Source organism: Neofelis nebulosa, chromosome X (genome assembly GCF_028018385.1).
Source record: "Neofelis nebulosa isolate mNeoNeb1 chromosome X, mNeoNeb1.pri, whole genome shotgun sequence".
NCBI classification, from domain to species: domain Eukaryota; kingdom Metazoa; phylum Chordata; class Mammalia; order Carnivora; family Felidae; genus Neofelis; species Neofelis nebulosa.
Window position 1 is genome coordinate 48,619,890 of NC_080800.1, and position 17,729 is coordinate 48,637,618.

At 40.5% G+C, this 17,729-nt stretch overlaps 1 protein-coding gene across 5 annotated transcripts in view; it reads right to left on the reverse strand.

Annotated features, from left to right (window-relative positions):
- The window catches only part of WNK3 (WNK lysine deficient protein kinase 3), a 165,182-nt gene extending 158,765 nt beyond the window's left edge, over positions 1-6,417 (reverse strand). The window contains exon 1 of one of the 5 annotated variants that reach the window (XM_058712224.1): positions 6,336-6,417. The gene's annotated coding sequence lies outside the window, so the exon portion shown is untranslated. Of the gene's footprint in view, positions 1-5,503; positions 5,886-6,205; positions 6,301-6,335 lie in introns of those variants that run through there. The other 4 variants (XM_058712225.1, XM_058712223.1, XM_058712222.1 and 1 more) reach the window with 4 other exon arrangements.
- Positions 6,418-17,729: the final 11,312 nt, after the last annotated feature.

The window sequence follows — 17,729 nt, forward strand, 5'->3', positions numbered from 1 at the left end:
AAAACAAAAATACTACTCTTTATAAAAAAGGAAAACAACACTTTAACATAAGGAGTGTCTAGTTAGCCATATTGAAGTTTCCTGATCATGCAAGTCTCACTGCCTCATAAAGAGCTTTAGAATATTACCACTCTTCAAATATAAGGCATGACCTTCAAAAATGCATTTAGAAACATTTCTCCTCCACAAATGCTCAAAAAGTAATCAGATATCGCCAAAAAATAGCTTCATTTAAATACATGTACAGTATTGTATATTATGTATTTTTTATTGAAGTATAGTTGACACACAATGTTACATTAGTTTCAGGCATACAACATAGTGACTCAACAAGTCTATACATTATGCTATGCTCCCACAAGTGTAGCTACCATCTGTCACCATACAACAATATTACAATACCATTAATTATATTCCCTATGGTGTACCTTTTATCCCTATGACTTATTCCTTCCATAACTGGAAGCCTGTACCTCCCACCCCTTTATCTATTTTATAATTTAAAAAAAACTTCAAGATAATCCATATGCAAAAGAATAGAGCTGGACCCTTGCCTTATACCATATACAAAAATTAACTCAAAATGGATCAAAGGCCTCAATATTAAAGCTAAAACAATAAAACTCTTCAAAGAAAAAATAGGGGTTAAAAATCTTCATCATCTTGGATTCGGCAATGGTTTCTTAAATATAACACTGAAATCATAAGAAACAAAAAAAATAAACTGGATTTCGTCAAATTTCAAAACTTTTGTGCATCAAAAGACACTATCAACAAAGTAAAAAGACAACTGAGAATGGAAGAAAATATTTGCAAATCATATATCTGATCAGGGTCTAGTATCTAGAATATATATACATATATATATATATATATATATATATATATATATATATATTTTAATGTTTATTTATTTCTGAGACAGAGTGGGAGAGGGACAGAGAGAGAGAGAGAGAGAGACAGAATCAGAAGCAGGCTCCAGGCTCTGAGCTGTCAGCACAAGGCCCGATGCAGGGCTCCAACTCACAAACCGTGAGATCATGACCTGAGCTGAAGTCAGACGCTCAACCGACTGAGCCACCCAGGCGCCCCTAGAATATATTTTTAAAAAACTCTTACAAGTCAACAATAAAAAAATTATAAAATGGGCAAATAGACATTTCTCCAAAGATGAAATTCAAATAGCCAATGAGCACATTAAAAGATGCTATCATTGCATAGGGGCACTTGTACTGCAATGTTTATAGCAGCACTCTCAACAATAGGCAAATGATGGAAAGAGCCTAAATGTCCATCAACTGATGAATGGATAAAAAAATTGTGGTTTATATACACAGTGGAGTACTACGTAGCAATGAGAAAGAATGAAATATGGCCTATATACCAACCTGGATGGAACTGGAGAGTGTTATGCTAAGTGAAATAAGCCATACAGAGAAAGACAGATACCATATGGTTTCACTCTTATGTGGATCCTGAGAAACTTAACAGAAACCCATGGGGGAGGGGAAGGAAAAAAAAAGAGGTTAGAGTGGAAGAGAGCCAAAGCATAAGAGACTCTTAAAAACTGAGAACAAACTGAGGGTTGATGCGGGTGGGAGGGTGGGGAGGGTCGGTGATGGGTATTGAGGAGGGCACCTTTTGGGATGAGCACTGGGTGTTGTATGGAAACCAATTTGACAATAAACTTCATATATTGAAAAAAAAAGATGCTATCATTAGTCATTAGAGAAAGGCAAATTAAAACCACAATGAGATCCCATTTCACACCCACTTAGGATGGCCATAAAGCACACAAACAAAAAAATCCAGAAAGTAACAAATGTTGGTGAGGATGTGAAGAGATTAGAACCCTTATACATTACTGGTGGAAATGTAAAATAGTGCAGCCACTGTGGAACAGTTTGGTGGTTCCTCAACAAGTTAAACAGAATTACTACCTGACCCAATAATTCTACTTCTAGGTACATACCCCAAAGAATTGAAACCAGTTGTTCAAGTACTTATACATAAATATTCATACCAGCATTATTCACAAAAGCCAAAAGGTAGAAAGATACCAAATGTCTACGAACTGATGAATAGATTAACAAAATGTAGTATATTCATACAATGGAATATTATTCAACCATAAAAAGGAATGAAATATAGGGGCACCTGGCTGGCTCAGTTGGAAGAGCATGCAACTCTTGAACTTGGGGCTGTGAGTTCAAGACGCACGATGAATGTAGAGACTACTAAAAAAAAAAATAAACTTAAAAAAAAAGGAATGAAAGACTGATACATGCCACAACATTAGTGAACCTCAAAAACATGCAAAGTGAAAGAAGCCAGACACAAAAGGTCATATATTGCATAACTTCATTTATATGAAATACCCAGAATAGCAAATCCATAGAGAGGGCAGATTCGTGGTTGCCAGGGGCTGGGAGGAAAGGGGAATGGGAGTGACTGTTTAATGGGTACAGAGTTTCCTTTTGGGGTGATGAAAATGTTTTGGAACAAGATATGCAACATCATGAAGGTACTTGACATTGAATTGTACACTCTAAAATGGCACATTTTATGTTATGTGAATTTTATCACAATACAAAGTTACCAGGTTAAAACACAGAAAACAATGTTACTTCATTTCTGTTAATGAAAAAAATGATATATCCCTGAAGAAAGGAGCATTAAAGACTCACTACTGCAGTAAGTTAACCTCAACATTTTCTAAACTGAATATCTTATGATAAGCTCTACCTAAACAATTTAAAATGGTATCAAATTCTCCTTTTGAAGTTTTGGGTATTTCTGAGTAAATGCTTTTACAGATGTCCTTTACAATCATCAAATATCTCCTAACAGTACCACAAATTTTATGATCTCAAACAAAAAAATGTAAAAGACCCACCTCTCTGAAAGTATTCTGGATTTTAGGCAAGAGACATAAACAAGTATATCTGCAAATAGAACTGGTCTACTTATACTAAGATGGGATACTGAGAAAGGAAGGGTTTTTTTCTTACACACAATCCCCACCCCACAGACATATACACAAAAATTGAGGCCTTCTATTAATTTTAAGTAAATTATCTGACTAGGAATCTTATAGTAATATAACAATTCTCATTTCTTTATTTCTGACTACTCTGGTTCTATGCAACCCCTGGCTTTATCATTTACTGGCTAAGTCAATGGACACCTTAATGAAAAATTCGTGTACTTTATGGAAGAAAGTTAAAGTCCAAATTACAGAAATTTAACTCCTATAAAATAATTATATCAACAAATGTATACTTGTGATATGAGGATCAACGCTGGTCTAGAAGTCAGAACTCCAGGGTCCGCCACTCACTTACCAGGACAGGTCTTATCTTTCTGTGCTTTCTCTCTTATGTATAAAAAGGCAAATAATGTTCCCGCTTGCCTACCAACAGAAGTACAGTAATAAAAATATGTACAAGGTGTGATGGGACCACTAAAGAAGGGCACCGAATGCAGTTTGGTGGAGGATGCTGGGAAAAGAAAAAAAGCGGGGGGGAGCATGAAAGGCTTGCAGAAATAGCTAATGACTGAAGTTAGTCTAAAAAGAATGAGTTCAAAATTCAAAGGGAAGGGGAGAGAGAGCATTCCAGGTTGGGGAGGGGGTTTGGGGCAGGGGCATCAGAAGCAAAGGCAGAGAGATGAACACCAAAAATCTGCTTATGTTATTTTCCTTCTTAAATAGTCAAGGGCTCCTAATTCTGCAGGGTAATCCTTCACCCTAGCCTCAATCTAAGATTCCAACCTTATCGCATTACACTCCCCAGCCTCAATACTTGAAAGATCTTCCATTCCAGGAACATCTAGTTCAAAACTGGGAGGCTACCTTGCCTGCCAAAGTTGGTGTAACATTCCCAGGCTCTCATGATGGTTTTATACTTCTATTCTACTGCTTACTACACTAAGTATTCATCTTAATCTGAGAGAATACGAACATAGTATTAACTTTTGTATTTAAACTCTGGGTAGCCAAAACAAGGATTACACTCCTTCCAACATCAAGGCAGAATAAAGAAAAAAGTCATGGGAATGTTCTCAAATTTGCAACTTTTCCAAGATAATAAATATATGTCAGCAAAGTTTGTAAAAAGTAACCATGAAAAGTTAAAAATCCATAAACTATTAATCTTGACCCAGAATAGAATGAGACCATCACAAAGCATCCCTACCAGAAGATAAGTAATGCGTTCAGAGAACAAAATGTCCTTAGTAATCTGCTATAATTTAAACGCACACCAACAAGTGCCAATTTTCAAACAAAATAAATTCTGAATGACAAAAAAAATCACGTATATATATTTTAGCATTCAAAACCAGTTTTAGTGCATTTTAGCTATCCTTCAATGCAAGGTATCCCTCCTTTAGGCTGCTGACTTCAAACAATTTTTAAATTCATCAGTCTAAAGGTTAAATATTGTCTAGAAGACACCTGCTGCTCTGTGTCATATACTGCGACCTCTTCAAAAGTTATCTTGGTAGTACAACTTACTATAAATGAAAAACAGGTAACAATGCCTCCCCAAATTGGATGCAATCACTACTATAGAGAAGTGTATAGTAAGTGAGTAAGCCTTTTCACAACTTTAAGGCTATTTATTCATGTAATTGCTTCAATCAAAGGTAACGCTTAAGAAGGAATAACTATACCACTCGCATCTGTTTTGAGGGTTCAATTTCATTTTAACAGGGTCTATCAACTCCCAAGATAGGGAGATACACACGTGCTGGATTTCCACCCACAGCCCATTCCATAAATGTTTCACCACTCTTAACTAGTCAAACAAAACCTCTTCCCAGTACACTGAAGCTACCTCACCACTTTTACCCTAAAGCCATCATACCATCTCCTCCCCATTCGCAACCTTCAGTCACCCATTCCCAAATAACACCTCTCAATCTCTTGAACCTAACCCACTTACACAATCAGACAGCAATATCCCTCTCCACGATCTCCCACCCCAATGCCCACTGAAACTCAACTTCCCACACCCGAAGCGATCTTCTCTTTCAGCAGCCTCAATCTCACCTAAATGATCACTCAGTCCTTTGTCAACCATCTCCCAGGGCCCCCTCACGTATCCTCCTCACCTTCCCGATCCCCTAGTCTTCCACCAACTCCCAAAGTTGCCACCCCCCAACAAAAACAGAAAAAAAGACAAAAACGCACCTTAACCCCAAACCTGCCCTTCTCCACTTTCCCCCTTAGAATTTTCCTCTCCGCCTGTTCGCTCACACGTACTACAGCTCCGAGAACCCCGAAGACCCAAGCCCGGCCTCGTCCCATACCTCTTGGCGACGGCATCCACCCTACCTCAGTCAAGCCGCCCCAACTAGGGCGCTTACTCCTAACAGACTCTTTGGCCGCCGCTGCCTCCCTCCATTCATCCCTAGCCCATTCATCTCTCAGCCCAATCCCAGACACGCCCCCCGGCCTCCTCCCTCTCTCCCAGAGCCTTGGCGGGCCCGGGACCCTCACCAGATTAGAAGCTCTCACGGACAGAGACTCTGACTCTTTTCGCTCCTCCCTCGCCCTCTTTCAAGCCTCCGCTCGCCCCTCGACGAGCCACACCGTAGAACACACACATATACACACACCGCCTCCTCCTCTATCGCCTCCTCCGATGCTTCTTACTCCCCTCCTCGATGTCTCGAGCGCCGCTCCGCGTTGTGTGCGCGTGCGCGCGCGACAGTCTCCCGCGAGCCCACCGGGCCAGCTACTGCCGGTAGGTAAAGAGCGGGCGGGGTTAGGGGAGCGGTGTACGAGCCCAAGCTCGCGCTCGCCCGGGAGAAGAGCAGGCGCACGCGTACTCCAGCCAGGGAATTCTGGAGAGAAGAGGGGTAGAGGGGGGCGGGGAAGGGAGGGGAGGGAAGGAGAGGGGGGGAGGGGCGGAGAAAGACGAAGGAGCAGCCCTAACTCCGAACAGCCCCTATCGCAGCGAGGTGCCCAGTGGCTAGCCAACTAGAGCGTGCGCACTCTTCCCCCGCCCTCTTCAACGCAGCGGGAGAGAGGGATGCGCGTCGAGCAGGAGAAAGGCTTCTCTCCTTTCCAAAAAGAAAATCTCAGTGAGGAGACACGCGTGACACCCCCTGTGTGTTCAAAAGATCTCTCTCCACGGCTTCTTTACCCACCTCCCCTCCAAAAAAGAAAAGTCCAAGCACACACTTCCCAGCCACCCACCATCCACTCTGTTATCCGCAAGCCTCTAAATGCAGCAGCTCTGCGGAGATGTGATACCCGCCGGCACCTTTTCACCCACCACCCCTAACTCCCTTTTTTCAACTCCCAGCTTTTCTCGCGAGACCCATACCTGCCGGCTTCGGGATTAGAAATCGAAGCACAGATTTACAAATACCGGTCTCCCGCTACGTTGCTAGGGCAACGGCCACGGCTTGTTCCCCCACCCCCACCCCCACCCCACCCCTCAGGACCGCAGTGCGCGCGCGCGGGGGCTGGGCAACAACGAAAGTGGGGATGGGAAAGGGAAGATATGAAACGGATTTTTGACGGCATGTAACCGCTAGGCCTGGGCACGTGCCTTGCGCCTCGCAGGCAGGTGCGGTGTACCCTGGGAATTGTAGTTTTTGTTTCCATCTCCAGTCCCATTCGCACCCTCTGCCTTACTTAGGCCTCTGGCCTGGAGGGAAATTACCGACGCCATTTTGCTGGGAACAATGGCCTTCGGCCTAGGCTGTAGCGGGTGGGGGAGGGAGCAATGTTTTAAGGGTTTGGTTACCCTCCCCTGGCCCCTCGGTGCCATAGCAACCCCTTCAGAAGCCTAGCCCCGCCCCCTCTCTGTCCTGCTGGCTCCTAGACTGCACGCTGCGTAATGGCCACCTCCCCTAAAGCTGGCTCTCACCGTCTCCTACCGTTCACTTCCCAGATCCTCTAGTTGGTGGTGAATGCTACCTCCTTCAAGCTTTCACTACACGTTAACTTTGGCGCCGCGGCTTTATTTAACAACTGTTTCCTGCATTGTATCAGGCACTGTACAGAATTGTTTCTGTCATTCTTGCATGAATAATCCTGGCTCCACAGAGGAGGAAACTGAGGCCCAAGAGGAGAAAGTGGATATGACTTGCTCAAATTCACACAACTATGTATGGAGGAGCCAGAACTTGAACCCAGGTGTTCTCACTCCAAAGCCCATGCATTTTTCAATCCCCCAGGCTGCATCTGGTATCTGAGCCACTGAATGAAAGCTCCTAAAGGGCAGGATTTCTTTCAAATGCCCCTCAAGTCTTAGAAAGATGCCTTGAGGGTAGGAGGCTGTGTGGAAAATGCCAGTCTAATATTATCAACTTCTCAGCCTCAGGACCCTATCACTGAGTTATATCAATTTCCTCTCTCCACGTTATTTTTTCTTCTCCTACTATAGGTCTCAGAACCTCAGCCTTTTCAGCTCTTTAAAAAACCATCAATAAATTTAATTATGACGTTTCCAGAGTCCAAATGGAGTGGAATGGTGGAAGGCCATGCAGCCCTGTTTGTTGTCTCTACATCTTTGCTCTTGAAGGTCACTTATTAATGCCAGGATTGCCAGAACGTGTAAGGAAACCAGACTATGCCCTTAATAAATTCAAATCCCCATATTCACTTTTGACAATGGAAAGAGACTTTAAAGGAATGAAATTCAGTGCTAGGAGGTCCAACTATTCCACCTGTGGAGATCTTCCTGGCTAAATTTGGAAGAGCAAGGTGTAATTTCTCCAAATAGTGCCACCACTCTACCTTAAAGATCTCTGCATTCCAAATTAGTGATAGAATGGATGGAGTCTTGTAAACTCCTTTCCTCACTGTCCCTGAAGATAGTCCCTTTTCCCTGTTGGAATTGTTGAGTACTGTGGGGAAAACAGGAAACATAGCCAAGTAACCACCAAAGGGCTGTTTCAAAGGTTACCAAGCTATTACAAGTCTTTGTATCTCCTGACTTCCCCTGAGATGCTAACTAGAAAACTTGTGGCACCATTTTTTTAATTGAACCACAATTTTTATTTCTCAATGTCACCCTACTCCCACCACCACTACACACATCCACCTTTAGGAAAATCAACAGGTACCTTCCTCAGTTGTGATCTGCATCTATTCCTTTGTCTCTGAGCCCAATGATGTAATCAGTACAGAACAATACCTGGAAATGTTAGCCCTTCAACCTGCTCAGATATGAACCCTTCTGAGAAGTCCCTCTTTGACAGCAAAGATTTGCTAAATAACTATAAAATAGTGTGACTTTTACAAACCTGAGAAATTAGAAAATCAGTCTGTTCCCCATTTAAGCAAGGCTCTTCTCAATTTAGACCTTTTATTGACACGCATGCTCTTCTATTTGAAGCAACCTGTCCATAACTCAGAACAAATGCCACTATAGGCATAAAGAAGAGGTCACGATCTCGCGGTCCGTGAGTTCGAGCCCCGCGTCAGGCTCTGGGCTGATGGCTCAGAGCCTGGAGCCTGTTTCCGATTCTGTGTCTCCCTCTCTCTCTGCCCCTCCCCCGTTCATGCTCTGTCTCTCTCTGTCCCAAAAATAAATAAAAAACGTTGAAAAAAAAATTTAAAAAAAAAAAGAAGAGTGGGAAATTATAGCTAGTCAACAATGTATGACAGGGAACATTTCTATTTAACCCACTGGTTTCCACTGACTCTCAAATAGCATTTGTGATGTTTCTACTCATCAAATAGAAAATTTAACTTAAAAATATTAACCACTTGTCATTCATTAGCCTCCCGCCTCTATCCCTTCACTCAGTTTTTTAAAAAATGTTTATTTATTTTGAGAGAGAGAGAAAGAGTGCAAGTGGGAGGGTGGGGGGCAGAGAGATAGGGACAGGGAGAATCCCAAGCAGGCTCCTCGCTGTCAGTGCAGAGCCCAGGGTGGAGCTCGAACTCATGAACTGTGGGATCATGACCTGAGCTGAAATTAAGAATCAGACACTTGGCTGACTGAGCCACAGAGGTGCCCCACCAGTTTCATTTTTTTACAGCATTTGTGACTTCCCCCAAAATATTATATGTATATGATTTGATAATTTGCTTATTATATGTCTCTCTTTTACTGGAATGTAAATTCCATGAAATTATAAACTTAATGTGTTTTGTAATGCTATTAAATTCCTTATACATTCTAGGCAGGCAATAAATATTGAATTAGTTAAGTAATTAAAAAAATATTAACCACTTGTAATTTGGCTTTACGTTATTCCAGGAAAAAATTCTTCCAGTGATGTAGTTCATCTTATGTAAAGGCTCTGGTGCCATAAAATTACAAAAGGTTTCACTGGGACCATTTTTAGACCCTGGCATCCTGCAGGGGTGGGGGTGGGAGGTTAGTTACATGACCCTACTAGCTGTTGCTCTCCTCCCTATAACATAGAAGTTAACTCCTTCAGTTAACAAAATGGAACTGAGATGAACCTCAAAGTTAACAGTTAGCTGACTGCTACAACCATAGGTAGAGTTGTGACTGTTTCTGAAACTCAGTTTCTGACCTGGAGCCCTCCTTTTACCGGGTTATTGGGAAAGCAATAGAAGTCATTCTTGATTTTCTTTTCTCTCATCCCAGGCATTGTCATAGTTTAGGGATTTTATGTAGTACTCAGGCATGGGGGTTGAGTGGGAGTGGGGTAAAGTCATATGCTTCCAGGTCCTTATATCCTGTCAATTACTGCTCAGCCCTCTGCCCACATGGGTCCTTTCAGGTGCTATAGTTTTATCCAATGTCTCTGCCATACTTGGGGCATAGAACTCATTGCCAAGGTTGTCTGTTGGTCCATCTACCTAGACATTCTACAAAGCCCTTCCTCTCTTGAGTCTTCTAGCCAACCAAATGTTGCTCCTGGCAGTACATGCTGGTTGACCTCCCACAGAGCTCTCTTTGCTCACCTCCTACCCCACCCCCAAGCACCAAGGAGAGGGGAGTGAGGAAGAGAAGAATCTTTTTTTAGGCTTATGCAAATCTTTCTTCCTTCTAGTTTTCTAGCTCAGATACTTTGTCTTTGTCCCTGCACATTAATACCCCTTCCCTAGGGCTTCCACTTTTGGAACACAGAAGCTAGAGAGACTGGTAGAGTATTTGTTTTCCTGCCTTGCCACCTCCCTCCCCTGAGATATGCCATAAAGCTGACTACTTTTTTGGTGGGGGAAGGATGGAGTAAATGGGGGAAAATACAGGAAAGAAAACATCCATTAATGTCTCAAAAATATTGCAGCCACATTCTTCCTCACATTAAATCTTAGCAGTTAGAGCAAAGAAAATTTACTTCTCATCCAGATGCCCCCTGATCAAGATAGTAATTCCCAGGACTTAGATACCTGGGTGATCTTTTCTTTGGTACTGGGGAATTTCTTACCTGAATCATCTAGGATCTGTTAATGTCCTCCCAGGAGGTTCTCCTTCCTTCCAGCAAAAGTTGAGTGTCCCCTGAGTAAGAATAAACATTACCTAGCCAAGAAATGAGCAGCTACCTTCAGTTTAGTAACTGACTTAGAAATACTCCACCTTTCAGATTAGATAGTACAATTTCTAGAGCCTTACTATGGAGTCTGATCTCCTCTTCCTGGACACAGTCTTTTTCTCCAGGTCATATAGCTGGTAGAGGGTAAGGTAAATGCCTTTGCCTTGACAACTTAGCCTAAAAAAGAGTAAGCCTGCATCACTTCTCCTAAAACTTGCTAAGTATCTGGAATCTTAATTCCTCTGCAAAGTCTCCATGTGGACAGGATACAGAGCCTGAGTTGGAGGTGTTGGAACAACTCTTTCCCTCTCCAGAAGTAGATCAATTATTTTAGAAATGTACAGTGTAACATAGTATATGCTTTTGGGAATCAGAGAATTCAGTCTCCTGAGCTAACTAACAAGGCTGAATTTGCCTGCCTTTCTTTCCTTCCTCTCTCCTCTCCCTTCAACTTCCCTTCCACTGACCCCTCTGTATCTGTTCCAACATTCTGTAAGTCTTTCAAAACAGTCTTGTTACAAATCCTTCATGTATCAGGAATGAATCGGAGTCTATCACTAAGGTTACTACTACTACTACTACTACTACTACTACTACTACTAAATAACATTTACTATGTGCTTTATACAAACCCATTAAATCCTATGGGGTAAGCGCCATTATTAAAACCATTTTTTAAATTGTTAATCCAAATCACAAAGAGGTTAAATACCTTGCCAGGGTAACACACCAAGATTTGAACCCAGTTAGTTTAGTTCAGAGTCCGTTGCTCTCAATCTTTTTATTGTACCTTTGTTGTACCTTTCTATGATTCCGTTTAACTTTAGTCTCCAAGCTCCCTTTTCTATGAGGCTGGTAAAATAACCTCAATTCTTTTTTTTTTTTTTTTTTTTTTTTGTGATAGACCACACACATGAGTGGGGAAAAGGGGCAAACGGAGAGAGAGAATCCCAAGCTCCACTCAGCATGGAGCCTGACACAGGGCTTGATTCTACAACTTTGTGATCATGACCAGAGCTGAAATCAAGAGTTGGATGCTCAACCGACTGAGCCACCCAGGCGCCCCACCTCAATTCTTTTTTATTTTCATTTTTATTTTTATTCCTTTTCTTTTCATTTATTTATTTTTCATCATGAAAGTGTACTTTTTAATCCCCATCTCCTACTTCCCCCACCCGTCCCTCCACCTCCCCTCTGGTAACCATTAGTTTGTTCTCTATAGTTAAGAGTCTGTATCTTAGCTTGTCTCTCTCTTTTTTTTCTTTGCTCATTTCTTTTGTTTCTTAAATTCCACATACAAGTGAGATCATATGGTATTTGTCTTTCTCTGACTGACTTACGTCGCTTAGCATTGTACTCTCTAGCTCTATCCATGTTGTTGCAAATGGCAGGCAAGATTTTACTCTTTTTTGTGGCTGAGTAATATTCCATCACACACACACACACACACACACACACACACACACCACGTCTTTATCCATTTATCAATTGATGGACACCGCTTGGGCTGCTTCCATAGTTTGGCTATTGTAAATAATGCTGCAATAAACATAGGGATACATGTATCCCTTTGAATTAGTATTTTTGTATTTGTATTTTGTGTTTTTGTATTTGAATTAATATTTTGTATTTTGTATTTTACTGTATACCCAGTAGTGTGATTCCTGGATCATAGGATAGTTCAATTTTTAATATTTTGAGGGTCTTCCATACTTTTTTTTTCCACAGTGGCTGCACCAATTTGCATTTCCAGTACAAGAGGTTCCTTTTCCTCCATGTCCTTGCCAGCACTTGTTGTTTCTTGTGTTTTTGATTTTTGCTATTCTGACAGGTGTGAGGTAATATCTTGTTGTAGTTTTGATTTGCATTTCTCTGATGATAAGTGATGTTGATCATCTTTTCATGTGTCTGTTGGCCATTTGTCTGAAGACAAAGTATGTCTTCTTTGGAGAAATGTCTGCTCATATCTTCTGCCCATTTTAAATTAGGTTATTTGTTTTTTAGGTATTAAGTTGTATCAGTTCTTTATATATTTTGGGTACTAACCCTTTATCAGATATGTCATTTACAAATATCTTCTCCCATTCAGTACATTGGCTTTTAGTTTTGTTGGTTGTTTCCTTCACTATACAACTTAACCTCAATTCTTTTTTTTTTTTAATTTTTTAACGTTTATTTACTTTTGAGACAGAGAGAGACAGAGCATGAATGGGGGAGGGTCAGAGAGAGGGAGGCACAGAATCCAAAACAGGCTCCAGGCTCTGAGCTGTCAGCACAGAGCCCAACACGGGGCTCAAACTCACAGACCGTGAGATTGTGACCTGAGCCGAAGTCGGCCGCTTAACCGACTGAGCCACCCAGGTGCCCCAACCTCAATTCTTCTTAACATTCCTCCACCCTAGGCTCATGCCACAATTCTGGGCTATTACACGATGCTGAGGCCTGGAAGCAGAAGTCCATTAAGTCCTTGGCCGTCAGGCAACACAGCTTAACAGTCAGAGGTCCATTGCCCTTACCCAGTGTTCCTTTATGGTCCAGCAGGTCCTTGTTGCATTAGGATCCTGCCAGTGGCTTGGGAATTTTTGTTAAGGCTGCCTAGAACACCCCTCGTTTTCTCAGGTGTTTCTGTCTATCCAGAGATGGAGCCAGGATTCCGGACACAGGTCCCCTCTACCAAAGACCCATGGGTCTCCCTGATAGCATTACATTATCCCCAGCCCTAGGGTACAGGGAGTGCTAGAATCTCTCTCTAAGCTGGGTAAAATCCTTCTTCCTTCATATTTTCTGGCTAAGACACTTTGCATTTGCCCCTAATCCTCTTCCCCTAAGGACTTGGGCTCTTGAAACACAAAAACAAAAGGACTGGTAAGTGAAACATGCTTTTTATCCTGCTGCATTCCCTTCTCCTGAGGCAATAAAACCTGGGTAGGGGGGTAAAGGGGTGGGAGAGAAAAATACAGAAATTAAAAACAGTAACTACAGAAAACATCAAAATACCTATTTCAGGTATGTCATTTGCAAGTATCTTCTCCATTCACTAGGTTGAATTTTAGTTTTCTTGATTGTTTCCTTCAATGTGCAGAAGCTTTTTATTTTCATAGGGTCCCAATAGTTCATTTTTGCTTTTGTTTTCCTTGCCTCAGGAGACATATCTAGAAAGTAGTTGCTAGAACCAGTGTCAAAGACATTACTGCCTGTGTTCTCTTCTAGGATTTTTATGGTTTCAGGTCTCACATTTAAGTCTTTAATCCATTTTGAATTTATTTTCGTGTATGGTGTAAGAAATTAGTCCAGTTTCCTTCTTTTACATGTTGCTGTCCAGTTTTCCAAACACCATTTGTTGAAGAGGCTGTCTTTTTCCCATTGGATTTTTTCCTGCTTTTGTTGAAGATTAGCTGACCACATAGCTGTGGGTTTATTTCTGGGTTTTCTATTCTATTCCATTGATCTATGCATCTATTTTTGTGCCAGTACCATACTGTTTTCATTACTACAGCTTTGTAATATAACTTGAAGTCTAGAATTGTGATGCCTCCAGTTTTGTTTTTCTTCTTCAAGATTACTATGGCTATTCAAGGTCTTTCATGGTTCCATACAAATTTTAGTATTATTCTAATTCTGTGAAAAATGCTTTTGATATTTTGATAGGGATTGCATTAAATGTGTAGATTGCTTTGGGTAGTATAGACATTTTAACAATATATGTTCTTCCAATCCATGCACATGGAATGTTTTTCCATTTTTAATGTCCTCTTCAATTCCTTTCATCATTGTTTTATAGTTTTCACAGTACAGGTCTTTCACCTCTTTAGTTAGGTTTATTCCTAGGTATCTTATTATTTTGGGGGACAATTGTAAATAGGTTAGTATCCAAAATATATAAAGAATTTATAAAACTCAACACCCAAAACCAAATAATCAGATAACAAATGCGCAGAGGTTGGGGCACCTGGGTGGCTCAGTCGGTTAAGCATCTGACTTCAGCTCAGGTCATGATCTCATGATTCGTGAGTTTAAGCCCTGTGCTGACAGCTCAGAGCCTGAGCCTGCTTAGGATTCTGTGTCTCCCTCTCTCTCTGTTCCTCCCCTGCTCATGCTTTGTCTTTTTCTGTCTCTCAAAAGAAAAAATGGGCAGAAGACATGAACAGACATTTCTCCAAAGAAGACATCCAGATGGTCAATAGACACATGAAAAGATGTTCATCATCACGTGCCATCAGGAAAATACAAATCAAAACTACAATGAGATATCACCTCACACCTGTCAGAATGGCTAAAATCAACAACACAGGAAACAACAGATGTTGGTGAGTATGTGGATAAAGGGGAACCCTCTTATACTGTTGCTGGGAATGCAAACTGGTGCAGCCACTATGGAAAACAATGTGGAGGTTCCTCAAAAAGTTAAAAATAGAACTACCCTATGACCCAGCAATTGCACTACTAGGTATTTACCCAAAGTATACAAAAAAATACAGATTTGAAGGGGCACATGCACCCTGATATTTATAGCAGCCCTATCAACAATAGGAGAGAGCCCAAGTGTCCATCAACTGATTAATGGATAAAGAAGACGTGGCGTATATATACAATGGAATATTACTCAGCCATCAAAAAGAATGAAATCTTGCCATTTGCAATGACATGGATGGAGCTAGAGTGTATTATGCTAAGTGAAATAAGTCAGAGAAAGACAAGTACCTTATTATTTCACTCAAATGTGGAATTTAAGAAACAAAACAAATGAGCAAAGGGGAAAAAAGAGAGAGAGAGACAAATCAAGAAACAGATTCTTAATTATAGGGAACAAACTGATGGTTACCATAGGGGATGGGGGGTGGGGAGATAGGTTAAATAGGTGATGGGGATTAAAGAGTGCAATAGTCATGATAAGCACCGAGTGATGTAGTGTTGAATAGTGTTGAATCACTATGTTGTACACTTGAAACTAATATAACACTGTACATTAACTAACTGGAATTAAAATAAAAACTTAAAAAATTTTAAAAATAAAAATAAGGTATCTGGTTCATTTCTGTGCAAAAGGGATAGTTTATGTAATAAACAGTGCTTTCAAAATTGGTCATCCAACTAGAAAAAAACAAAAGTCCCTACCTTATGCCATATACAAAAATAAATCCCAGATGAATGTAATTTTCCTGCTTCCATTCATCGCTGATAAAAGTGGGACTCATTACTATCTTTTTTGAAAGTTATCTGAAGAATCTAATAAAATTAAAAATGTACAGTATCAGTTCAGAATGGTTTGGGCTGCAAGTGACAGGAAATCTGACTGATAATTGGTTAAACAAATAGAGGTTTGTTTTTATCACATATCAAGAAATGTGGAGGGACACAGATGCTAACACTGGATCAACTACTCAACAAGGTGTCAAGAATCTAGACATTTTTTTCCTGTCCTTCTAATCCACCATGTTTGACATGTTGACTTTTTGTCCCTAGGCTTGCTACTTCATACTTGTAAGATGGGCTGCTGAATCTAGATATCACAACTGCATTCAAAGGTAGAAAAGGAAAATGATGGTGGCCAGGGAAACAAGGGACATGTCACTCTCCTTTTTTTGAAGGAAGGCAGTTTTTCCCAGACATCCCCCAGCAAGCTTACCCGTACATTTCCTTTGCCATAACTGAATCACGTGTCACATATAGACCAGGGAGTAGGACCACCTTCCTTGAGATCAGAATTCTCTGCCTAATACCTTAACAAAATTAGCATTCTGTTAGCAGGAAAGAAATGGGAAAATGCCAGCTAATTGTGTCTGCTCCATACACTTAACCCCTTGACCAAACTGTTCAGAGTCTATCCTACAGAAATAAAAGCACCAAGAAAACTGCATGCCTGTCAATAGAAGAATGGTTAAATAAATTGTGTTATATCCAAACTAAAGCTATTAAAAACCATGAGTTATACTTATTCCTGTTGACCTGGAGAAAATTGTGAAAGAATTCACACCATAGTTTTAATAACAATTAATTATTTTGGGAGTTTGTACATTTAGGGGTGGTTAACATATATTACTTCTATAGCAAAAGCTTTACCTAGCTGAATTGTAAGTGGCATAATAAAATCTTTTACCATAATTTCTTCAGAGAAAATTGTTTTTGATTTGTACAATTTTACACCATGCATGCCTTTTCAAGAAGGCATATGCCTCCTTGCATATGCCAAAGAGTCCTTATAATTACCTTGGTAAGCTATTTCTGTTAAGAATGCTGGTTAGCATACTTTCAGACCACAATGCTATGAAGCTTGAAATCAACCACAGGAAAAAGTCTGGAAAACCTCCAAAAGCATGGAGGTTAAAGAACACCCTACTAACGAATGAGTGGGTCAACCAGGCAATTAGAGAAGAAATTAAAAAATATATGGAAACAAACGAAAATGAAAATACAACAATCCAAACGCTTTGGGACGCAGCGAAGGCAGTCCTGAGAGGAAAATACATTGCAATCCAGGCCTATCTCAAGAAACAAGAAAAATCCCAAATACAAAATCTAACAGCACACCTAAAGGAAATAGAGGCAGAACAGCAAAGGCAGCCTAAACCCAGCAGAAGAAGAGAAATCATAAAGATCAGAGCAGAAATAAACAATATAGAATCTAAAAAAACTGTAGAGCAGATCAACGAAACCAAGAGTTGGTTTTTTGAAAAAATAAACAAAATTGACAAACCTCTAGCCAGGCTTCTCAAAAAGAAAAGGGAGATGACCCAAATAGATAAAATCATGAATGAAAATGGAATTATTACAACCAATCCCTCAGAGATACAAACAATTATCAGGGAATACTATGAAAAATTATATGCCAACAAATTGGACAACCTGGAAGAAATGGACAAATTCCTAAACACCCACACTCTTCCAAAACTCAATCAGGAGGAAATAGAAAGCTTGAACAGACCCATAACCAGCGAAGAAATTGAATCGGTTATCAAAAATCTCCCAACAAATAAGAGTCCAGGACCAGATGGCTTCCCAGGGGAGTTCTACCAGACGTTTAAAGCAGAGATAATACCTATCCTTCTCAAGCTATTCCAAGAAATAGAAAGGGAAGGAAAACTTCCAGACTCATTCTATGAAGCCAGTATTACTTTGATTCCTAAACCAGACAGAGACCCAGTAAAAAAAGAGAACTACAGGCCAATATCCCTGATGAATATGGATGCAAAAATTCTCAATAAGATACTAGCAAATCGAATTCAACAGCATATAAAAAGAATTATTCACCATGA